The 11,103-nt window shown below is 38.6% G+C and overlaps 1 long non-coding RNA gene across 2 annotated transcripts in view; it reads right to left on the reverse strand.

The window, feature by feature from the left end:
* The window catches only part of LOC106149447, a 17,412-nt gene extending 8,695 nt beyond the window's left edge, over positions 1-8,717 (reverse strand). Inside the window, exons 1-3 of one of the 2 annotated variants that reach the window (XR_001235645.1) lie at positions 8,678-8,711; positions 5,797-5,911; positions 2,437-2,571 (exon numbers count right to left, since the gene is read on the reverse strand). This is a non-coding gene — a long non-coding RNA (uncharacterized LOC106149447). Of the gene's footprint in view, positions 1-2,436; positions 2,572-5,796; positions 5,912-8,677 lie in introns of those variants that run through there. The other variant, XR_001235646.1, reaches the window with a different exon arrangement.
* Positions 8,718-11,103: the final 2,386 nt, after the last annotated feature.

The following is an 11,103-nucleotide window of genomic DNA, read 5'->3' on the forward strand; positions in this document are numbered from 1 at the left end:
CTTTTGCCGCTGAGCTAAATCCCCAGCCCCCCACATGTCTGTTTTTTATTTTGTTCCTTTTCTGACTTTTTGCAGTTCTGGGGATTAAACCCAGGGCCTTGAGCAGGCTAGCCAAGTGCTCTACCACTGAGCTGCAGCCTCAGTTATTTCGTCCTTTTCTTGTTCTTATTTTTCATTACTTTTTTTTGTTGAAAATACAAGAGTAACTTTTAACATCATGGCCCATCACCCCCATAGCATATATATTTTAATAATTAGGGCATTCAGATTTCTGGGAAAATGGCAGAGCAGTAAGCAACAATAAATCAGTGACTCTAAAATTTGAAATCCACATAATGGAAAATAATATCTTGTGGAAGAAAAGAAAGAGGGAGTTGGATTCCTGAAACCCAGGAAAGAACTGAAGAGAGAATTGGACCCTACAGAGAAATTGAAGAGACAGAGCACAATGCAGAAAAAGGAGGGGCAGTCTGCACTTTCTTCCCAACTCCTGGCTTGTGGTAAGAGAAAGGAAGATCAAATCTACAGATACACAGTGAAAGCAGACTCCAGGAGCCTTCCTGGAGAAATGCATCTGTGGAATAAAGCAGTGGATGCTATGCACTGCAGTAACTGGTGAGTGACCCCAGTCCAAGCACCTGCTGTATTCCCTGGAGAGAGTGCCTGGTTGGATGCCATGGTAGGGAGGGGCCCATGGAACCCAGGCCGCAGAGCAGCCATGTGTTGGCTTCTTCTCAGACCTAGCAATGTTAGACTCCCACAGTGGCTGGTTGAGGGACAACTACCAGAGATGTCCATGGTCAGGAGCTATGATTAGGTCAGCAAGAAACACCCAGAGTATTATAAGCTAAACAACTCAGGCCCCATCCCCACAACAAGAGGCTAGGTTCAACCTGAATTTCTGTGGATTTGTAAGTCCCAAAACCAGCATCCTACCCTAATCCTACTGCAGCCTTGCTGGGATTATCCAGCACGAGTCTGGGCTCAAACTACCACCTTCGTTTACCATCAAGAGTACAACCTTCAAGATAGAAACCTACTTATCAGATACAGGAGATAGGAGGACCTGAGAGGACAATTTTATATTCCTCCTTCTTCCCCAGGCTAACCAACTGTGTATGCTCAAGTCCTTGGAGTATCTCAGTGGGCAGCTACAGTTAATTGTATTTTCAAAGATGTCCACAACAATATCTCCCATCCTACATGCTTTTACATTGTGCCTTTGACATTTCTCCCATGCACAGGTGATACCTATGACTCTTCCTCTTGACTGTGGGTGATTGAGTAACAGTATGTGATTTCTGAGGTTAGACCTGAGGCGATCTGCTGGGTTCTCCTGAATTGTTTGTTTTTAGAACTCAACCAGCATGCCAGTCAGTCACATGAAAAATTTTTATGTTAGTCATGTAAAAACTCTAGTAGATAACTCCAACAACTCTCTAACACCCAGAATCTCCTTCCACACCCTCTCCCAATCACTATTCCCTCCCTTATCACCAAATGTAACTACTTGATTTTTAATACAATGATTTAGATATATTTATTTAAACTTTATATAAATGGAATCATGCATTAGATAGTCAGCGTCTGGCTTCTCTTGTTTATCATTATGTTGGTAAGATTCATCCACGTGTCATGGAGCTTTTTCCATTTTAATATAATTCTACTCTGTGTGTGTGCTATAATTTACTTATACATTCCACTAACATTCTGTTATTCCCAGTTTTGGGATATTATTAATATATACTGTGCATATTCTCGTACATGTCTAGTTGCCAGTTTCTATTGTTATATAACTAGGAGTGGAATTTCTGGGTCATGGGATAGGCATGTCTAGATTTAATAGGGAAACTACCAAATAGTTTCCAAATTTGTAACAGTTTATACTCCCACCAGCAGAGAATAAGTTTCCTTTGTTCTACTGCCTCATTAACACAGTACTATTTTAATTTCAGCTATATTTAAATGTAAGGCATTAATTTGGATTTCTCTTGCTATGAATGAGTTTAAGCAGGGTTTTCTTTTTTGTGAGTGAAGGGACTCCTTAAGTCTCCTGCCCAGTTTTTCATCAAGACATCTTTTTCCTTAAATATTTGAGGACTTGCAATATCCAGATTCATACATAAGGAGTTTGTAAGCTGCCACAAGCAAAAAAAATAGACTGAAAAGTCAAGAACTTTTGGATCCATAAGAGGGGTAAGGACTCAGAGCAAACTGCTGATTCAAAGACTGAAGAGGTAGACAGGCTAATGAGGGAGTCATGGTTTACTTAGGTAAAGACTCAGGAGGAGAAGCCAATGCCAGGTGCTAGTGCCCAGGTAGGAAAACCTGAATTGAAGTTGATAAATTGCTGGAGGTCCAGGACAGACAAGTCTGAAAGTTTAACATTCTCTCCACCCACACCAACTTTTGTGAATTTTACCTAGAGAATCTCACCCAAGTTCTCATAGTAAGTATATTAATCAACTTTCGGATTGTGCTGCGACAAAATACCCAACATATACAGCTTAAAGGAGGAGAGATTCATGTTGGTTCACAGTTTCAGAGGCTTCAGTCCATGATCAAGTGGCTCTGAAAGAGAAAGATCAGAGAAGAACATCATGATAAAGGAAAGCTACTCAATCTGTTATAGCTGGGAAGCAGGGTTGGACAGTGCCTGAGAAGAAGAGATCAGGGACCAGATACAGTCTCCAAGGTCACAGCCCCACAACCCATCTCCTTCTATATCTCGCCTCTTCAAAGTCCGTTCAGCTACAGATTCATCACTGGGTTAGTCTACTGATGAGTGTCGTGCCCTCACAGGCCAATCCCTTTAGGAGTCTCCTAATCCAGTTGACAATCAAAATGAACTAACATATTGGTTAGGGTTTTCCAGGGGAGCAGAAATTATATATATATATGTAATTATGTGAGAGAATTTATTTAAGTACGCCTAGGATCAGAGGTGGGAGAATCCAAAATGACTTTCTTTATTGCAGAGAGCTGGAGGATCAGTAGCAGCTCAACCCAAGAAGCAGGAAGCTGCAGAACAAGAGGGATCCAGGATACAGCTCCTGCCTGAGCCTGAAGGCTTGTAAATTCCCTGTGGAGTTACTGCTATGAGTGCCCATTGGAAGGCTGAATAAACTAGAGTGTGATGTCCAAAGGTGACAGCAACGAAAAATGCAGCTGCTCAAGCAGAGTAGGAGGTTCCAAAAAAACAGCCTTCCTCTTTCCTCCCCTTTCATTCCATCTGGCCCAACACGATTTGATGGTAGCACCTGAAATCAGGGCAGATCCCCCAAAGCCATTTTGCTGGCACGTGTCAGTCATCTCTGGAAACACCCATAGCCACACCTGGAAGTGTGCTTCCCTGATGGGCTAGGCATTTATTAATCCAGGCCAGCTGACATATCATAACTGAAGGTCACAACTAGCCTAGGAAATGTCCAAAGCTCAAGAGGAAAATGAACTATTTTGAAATACACCAGAGCACTCTGTTCTTAACAAGGAGAACTAGTTAATAAGAACTAGTTAATAAGTTTCTTCTACCCTTAGGAGAAACTACTTAATAAGAACCTACCTGAATGCAGTTATTTTCAAAACCTTACTGACCAGCCAACTCCAGCCTTCCACGTGAGAGAAGGGAAATACTCATAACTTAAGGAAGTGAGGTCTACTTTAGATTAAGGTTTTAAAAGTTTTAGTCCGTGGTTGGCAGACTGAAATGCAGAAATGGCAGGTGGAGGGCGCTGGCACAGAGGCAGCTGCTCCCATCCTGGCAACTAGAAAGCAGAGAGTCATGGGAGGAGCCAGGGAGGGAGATGCACTTAGCGGGTCACACCCTCAGTGGCTGCCTCTTCTGAGCAGACCCCACCTCCTACCAGCACATTCCGCCGAGTATAGCACCCTGTAATTCAGTCACCTTCTATAGCCTCACCTTTGAACATATGAACATTTTGGGGGACATTTTTATTTTTATTTTTTTGTTGAAAATGTGTGCATTTATTTATACACCCCCATTCGAGCTCCTTAAAAATGTGGATAACATTCTCAGCTTGAGGCTATATCAGAACAAATAAACAAACAGAAAAGAGCTACCCAGTAAATTTGGGATATTGGCTATAGCTTATAAACTCCTTTCCTAGAATGTATAATATGCATCCTGGACTTAGTGTGTACCTTTAGCCTCTTCCCAGACCGTGCAGGGGCTCTACAGTGCTTGTACTTCCACTGACTTATGTACCGTTTATGGGATTACGTATTTTCAGTTTATATATGTTAAAATCCACAAGATCCTTTATTAACTCAGTGTTCAATTAAACTTATGCACAGATTTATACTTCTCATTTTATTTCTTTGTGTTTGCAAGTCTCCGTTACAACTTTAGTATACACCTTCTGGGGATGAATTAGTTCTTGTTTGTCTGAAAATGTATTTTATCATCATTTCTATTTTTGTTTTCATTTTTTGGTGCTACTGGGGATATTAACACAGGGTTTCACACATAGTAGGCAACTCTCTACCCAGTCATTTTTATTTTCTAATTTTGAGACAAAGTCATTTTTTAGATCTAACCAGAACACCTGGTCTTAACACAGCAATAAGTGGGCTCCTTACTCTTTGGTCCTCAATAAATGACTGGAGAAAGATATATTATGGTAACAATCAAAAGAAAACAGGAGAGACAGCATTCGTTTCAGACAAGGAGAGTTATTAGGAATGAAGTAGTGCATTACTTAAGGTTAAAGGGTCAACTCTCCAAGAAGTTGTAATAGTTCTTCCTATTCTTTCCTTCTGTTTAAAATATAATAATTTTATTCTATACTTGCATAACAATGGAGCATCAAAATGCATCAAAACTAGTAGAACTACAAGGAGAAATAGATGAATCCATGTTATAGTTAGAGACTTCAGTACTTTTCTAATTAATTGACACAGTCGGCAAATAATCAGTAAGGGTGGGGTTGAACTCAGCCAACTGGACTGAGCATTCAGTCACCTGCATTTAATTGACTTCTGTAGACTACTTTAGCCAACAAAAATATAATACACATTTTTGTCAAGCTTACATAGAACATTCACCAAGACAAACATTACATTCTGCATCATCAGACACATCTACTAGCATCTGCTCTTAAATCACAATGAAATTTAACTAGAAATCAGTAACAGAAAGAAAACTTGAAAAACTTCCAAATCTGTAGAGATTAAGCAAGATACTTCTAAGTCACACATGGTCAAAAAAGAAATCTCAGGTTGGGGATATAGCTCAGTAGAGCAGCACCTGCCTGGCAAGTGTGAGGTCCTGAGTTTGATTCCCCAGTACTAGAAAAAGTAAAAAATAAAAAAATAAAAAAAAAAGAAAGAAAAGAAGGAAATCTCAAGAGAAATTTAAAAGTATTTCTAACTGAATAAAAATGAAAACAAAACTTATCAAATTTTTGAGACACAGCAAAGGTGATGCTTATAGGAAATTTTATAACATTGTATGCATATATTAGAAAAAAAAGCTAAAATCAATAACCTAAATTTTCATCTTGGGCACACAGAAAAAGAGCAAATCAAGTCCAAAGTAAACAGCAAAAAAGAAACATTAAGAATTAGAGCAGAGATCAATGAAATTCAAAAATGGCACAGCCACTTCAGAAGATAGCTTGATGATTTCTTACAAAACTAAGCATACTCTCATCAGCACATATACCTGTTGGTATGTAGGCAAAGGAATTGAGAGCTATGTCAGTGCAGAAACCCGAGCACAGATGTTTATAGTGGTTTCATTAAAAATTGCCAAAAACCAGATGTGGTAGTACATACCTTTAAGCCCAGCCCTCAGGAGGCTGAGGCAGAAGGATCACCATAAGCCAGCCTTGATGGATAATGGGTTCAAGGGCAGCCTACATAGTTCAAGGCTGAAATACATAGCAAGACCCTGTGTCAAAAAACAACAACAAATAAATCAATCAAATAAAAATCAATAAAATTAAAAAATAAAAATTGCCCAAACTTGGTAGCAACCAAGATATCCTTCTTTAGGTAAATGGATAAACTGTGGTAATTCAGACAATGGAATATAATTCAGTGCTAAAAGAAACAAACTATTGAACCATTAAAAGAAATGGAGGAAACTTAAACGCTTGTTACTAAGTGAAAGAAGCCAGCCTGAAAAAACTGCATATAGTTTCCGACTATATAAAATTCAGAAAAGGGAAAAACAAAGAAGATGATAAAAAAAGAGCCATGATTTCCAGAGGTTAGGGGTGGGTGCAGGGACAAATCGATGGAGCACAGTTGATTTTTTAGGGCAGTGAGAATATTCTGTATGATACTGTGGTGATGGATTCATGATTATTATCTACCTGCTCAAACCCATAAAATGTAAAACACCAAGAGTGAACCTTAGTGCGAACTGTGGATCCTGGTTGATAACAACAATGTGTAAGTATAGGTTCATCAGTTCTAACAATGCACCGCTCTGCTGGAGAACATTGATAATGAGGGAAGACTGCATGATGGAGTGGGAGGGGGTGAAAAAGTCTGTGGATCTTCCTATCAATTTTTTGTGAACCTAAAATTGTTCTTTAAAAAAAATCTTTAAAATTTTTGGAGGTTTTTTTTTTTTTTTAAACATAACCCAGATATAATACCTTTCTCCATGGCAAGTGTAGCAATAGCTTCTCTCACCCAGTAGCCATATTTTCATCTCTTAATATTACCTTTTGATAAACAAAAATTTACTACAATGTATCAATCTTTTCCTTTCCAAATCATGGAGATCCTCCACCTCAGCCTCCTAAATACTACAATTACAGGCATGTGCCACCATGCCTGGATGAGTAGTACTTCTGAATGTTTTGTTTAAGGAATTTACCCTTATCCCAAGTTAGAAATATAATCTACTTTTGTTTTTTATACTTAGAATTAAAACCTATCTGAAAGTAAATTTTGTGCAAATGGATAAACTGTGTGAGGTGGGAGTCAAGTTTTGTTTTTCTCCTGTAAAGATATTCAACATTAAAAAGACTATCATCTTCATAACTTCTTTTTTCCAGTACTGGGGATTGAACCCAGGGCCTTCATGCTGAACCATGTACCAGCCCTTTTAATTTCTTTTTATTTTGAGAGAAGTTCTCACTAAATCACTAAATTCCCCACCCTGACTTCTAATTTGAGTTTCTCCTGCCTCAGCCTCCTAGAGTGCTGGGATTACAGGTGTGTGCCACTGCATGCAGTTCACTATTGTCTATTCTTTCTTTTATGTATGTGTGGTGCTGGAGATTGAACCCAGGGCCTCGTGCATGCTTGGCAAGAGCTCTACCACTGAGCCACAAACCCAACCCCATACTGTCTATTCTTTTTTTTTTTTTAATTTTTTTTATTTTCTGGTACCGGGAATCGAACTCAAGACCTCACTCTTGCCAGGCAGGCGCTGTGCCACTGAGCTAAATCCCCAGCCCCCATACTGTCTATTCTTATACTGTTAGTATGCTGTCTTAATTACCATACTAATTCTCGATATCAGAACAAGTCCTCTCACCTATTCTTTGTTTTTGAATATTCTTGCATTTTTGTGTACATTTAAGCATTACCTTCTCAAGTCACAGAATTCCTTTCGAAACTTTGATTGAGAATATATTGTGTTTATAAACCGCTTGGGGAAGCATTTACATCCTTTTAACACTGAATCTTCCAATCAAAGAACACATTATAGCCCTCCATATAGGTTTTCTTTAACTCTGTTACGTTTGATTTTGCTTACAAATCACCACAGCTGGCTATATAGATACTGAGACACATAATGCAAGGTGACAATGAGAAGTGCTGAGTATAATTCAAAATTTTGTATGTAGCATAGCATGTTTGAAATTATATTATTGGAAAATATATTAGTGGAGCTAAATATATTAATTATTCAGATATCATCTCAGATGTAATTCTTGTCAAAACATAAAGTATTATTTTCTCAAAGCGTATCATGCTCAATGCACCTAATACAAGAAGATGTTTATCTTCATTCCAAGACTCTAGGGCTTCTGCTTCAGCCTTTTATATTAAATATGCGTTATTTTGGGTGAGTTATTCATTGTGTTAAAATAGCTGGGGACTGAAAAACTGATTCCTTTTATCCTGTACTGTGTTGCTGTAGAGATGACATTGATCCTGGTTTTTCATTAATTTTTTTCTGGTAGAATTTCTAAAGGATTACTTGTCTTTCCCATCTCATTGTTGTATTTCTTTTTCAGAGATTTATTCATTTGTTTAGAAAGAATTTGGAGCTGATAACTAGATGCTAAAGTTAATGTCATTTTTTTCTATTTATTTATATTTATAACCGAAGTGCCTCACAGGACGAAGCAGGCAGTTCTTCCTCACAGGACGAAGCAGGCAGTATACAGTGCTGTAGTACCTCAGTTGTCAAACTTAATTAATTCCAAATTCATTTTCAAACACTGAGCAGTTCTAGAACTAAGAGTATTTTTCCCATAACAAGTAATGGAAAATCAAATAATTGGTTCTGAGACCCAAAAATTTACTTATAAATTAATTTTTCTAGGACTTGAACACATTTCTCAAAGATGTCTTTTTTCAACATTTTAAAAATATACTTTCATATTATTCCCTTAGTTACATTTTCTCGTTGCTGAGACAAAATATCCAGCACCCACAAGTTAAGGAGGAAAGGTTTACTGCAGCTCACAGTATGTAGAGGTTTCGGTCCTTAGTTGGCTGGCTCCAAGGCAGGGCAACAGGCAGAGGGGCATCGCATAGGAGAAACCATGCACGGCAGGCAGCAGGCAGCAACGCAGGGAAGTAGCAAGTGATGACAGCAGCCCGCTTTCTGTCCTTTATATTTCTTTCCAGGCTACACAGGTTTAGGGCAGGCAGCACTTATAGCCAGCATACGCCCTCACATTATCCACCCCCAGAACTAGGCCAAACCAATCAGTACACTAATTTAGTATCCCACACTCTAGATGAAGCCACCTCTGAAAAGCCCCACCTATGACAGCATGAGGCCTGGGGGATTTCTCAATGAGTTTCTTCTTTAACTCTGTTGTGGTTTTCAGTTTCCTCTTCGCTTTACTGCTACTATCGCTAACTTTCTTTAGAGTCATGGTTATGACATTTTATGCAAATAAAGAGCAAAAAAGGCAAAAAAAAAAAAAAGCTCAGTGATGAATGTTTTAATGCACTACCACAAGCACTGTGTGTTGCCTGGGCAAGAGGGGCACTTAGACTGAACTTCACTCCTTTGTGTCTGCTGCAGACCTGACAGGAGACTTGCTCTCTACCTGTACAGGTTTTTCTCAAGTGGGATTTTCGGTTCACCAATTGAGCAAAGTTATGAACACCAAACAGACTTTTTTTCAAACTGTGCTGTTTGAGTAATGGAAAGTTTGAACTTGGAGCCATTCGATAGTCAAGGTATCACTGTAGGACTAATGGAAGCCTCTTGAGGGAAATTCCTCAGGGCTCCATCTGGGGAATCATCTTAACGTGCCTGTCTTCTGGCTTTGTACCCTCTGCTTTTGGCATAGAGCTAGGCATTCCTGGCCCTACTGATCTTTTTTTTAACTATACTGCTTCCCTTTACTCTGACAAAGATTTTCTTAGTTTCTTCCACTCTTTCCACCCCAGTATAGATCAAGGCCAAGAGATATGAAGTTCAGAAAAAATATATTCCTTGGTAGGGATAAGCAGGTTGGGAGTATATGCAGAAGCATTGCTTGGATGCAGATAATTCTAATAAAGCCTGTGTTAGTCTTTAAAATTAGATTCATAAACCAGACATGGTGGTGCATGCCTGTAATTCCAGCCATGGTAGGCTGAGGCAAGAGGATCACTATTGGTTCGAGGCCATCCTAGACTATACAGTGAGTTCACATCCAGCCTAAACTATGTACCAAGACCCTGTCTCAAAAAAAAAAATTTTTAAAAACCATTAGATTCATTATATATCATTGGCATTCAGAGCATCCTCCTAGCTTTTTAAAAAGTTTTTTTGGGGGGGGCATTTTAAAATTTTATTGGTACATTTTAGATATATGTAGTGATAATATTCATCATAGGGAATCTGTCTATACACGATACATCTTGATTCTCTTTTCCCCATTCCCCTTCCCTCTCTTCAACTTCTCTTCCCCTACTTGTTTACAAAAGCTTTGTTTCCATTTTTCCTTCTGTCCCTTTTTTGTTTATCTCTTCTTTCCTTTCCCCCTCCCTTCTTCCTTATTCCCCTTCTCATTTGAACATTTTGTTCCTATTTCCCAATACCTATTATACATTTTGGCCCACATTTTCACTTTTGGTTTCTCACATCAGAGAAACCATGTGGTATTTAAACATATGTGTTTGATTTATTTTGCTTAAGAGTATGGTCTCAAGCTGCATCTATTTAGCTAGAAATGTCTTCTTTGTGGAAGAGTAGTAGTCCACTGCACATTTTAAAAAAACTTCATCTTCTTTATCCATTCATTGGTTGATGGGCTTTTGGGCTGTTTCTAAGATTTAGCTATTACAGATTGTGCTGCTACAAACATAGGTGTGCATATACTGCTGTGATATGATGCTGTTATTTCTTTTAGGAAGATACCAAGAAGGTGAATAGCTGGATCGAATGGAACCTCTAGTTTTAGTTTCTTGAGGACTCTCCACACTGATTTCCACATTGCTTGCATCAGTCTACACTCCTAGCAACAGTAGAGAAGGGTTCCTTTTCCCCACAGCCATGCCAGCATTTCTTATTAGTTGATTTCTTGATGGTAACCATTCTTTCTGGGGTGAGATGGAATCTCAGCATTGTTTTAACTCGCATTTTGTGAATGACCAGTGATGTTGAACCTTTTTTCATATATTTATTTGCCATTTCTATTTCTTTATCTGAGAAGTGTCTATTCATTTCAGATCCCTATTTTTTGGAGTAGGTCTTTAAATTTGGGGGTCCTGATTTTTTTGAGTTCTTTACATATTCTAGATATTAGTCCTTTGTCTGAACCACAGCTGACAAAAATTTTGTCCCACATTATGTGTTATCTCTTCTTTATGTTGGTGGTTTCTCTTGTTGTTCAAAGGCTTTTTTAAAAGATGAGATCCCAGTTGTTAACACTTTGTGATAGTTCGTGT

The sequence above is a fragment of the Chinchilla lanigera genome, unplaced genomic scaffold (genome assembly GCF_000276665.1).
Source record: "Chinchilla lanigera isolate Chin_1 unplaced genomic scaffold, ChiLan1.0 scaffold00045, whole genome shotgun sequence".
NCBI lineage: Eukaryota > Metazoa > Chordata > Mammalia > Rodentia > Chinchillidae > Chinchilla > Chinchilla lanigera.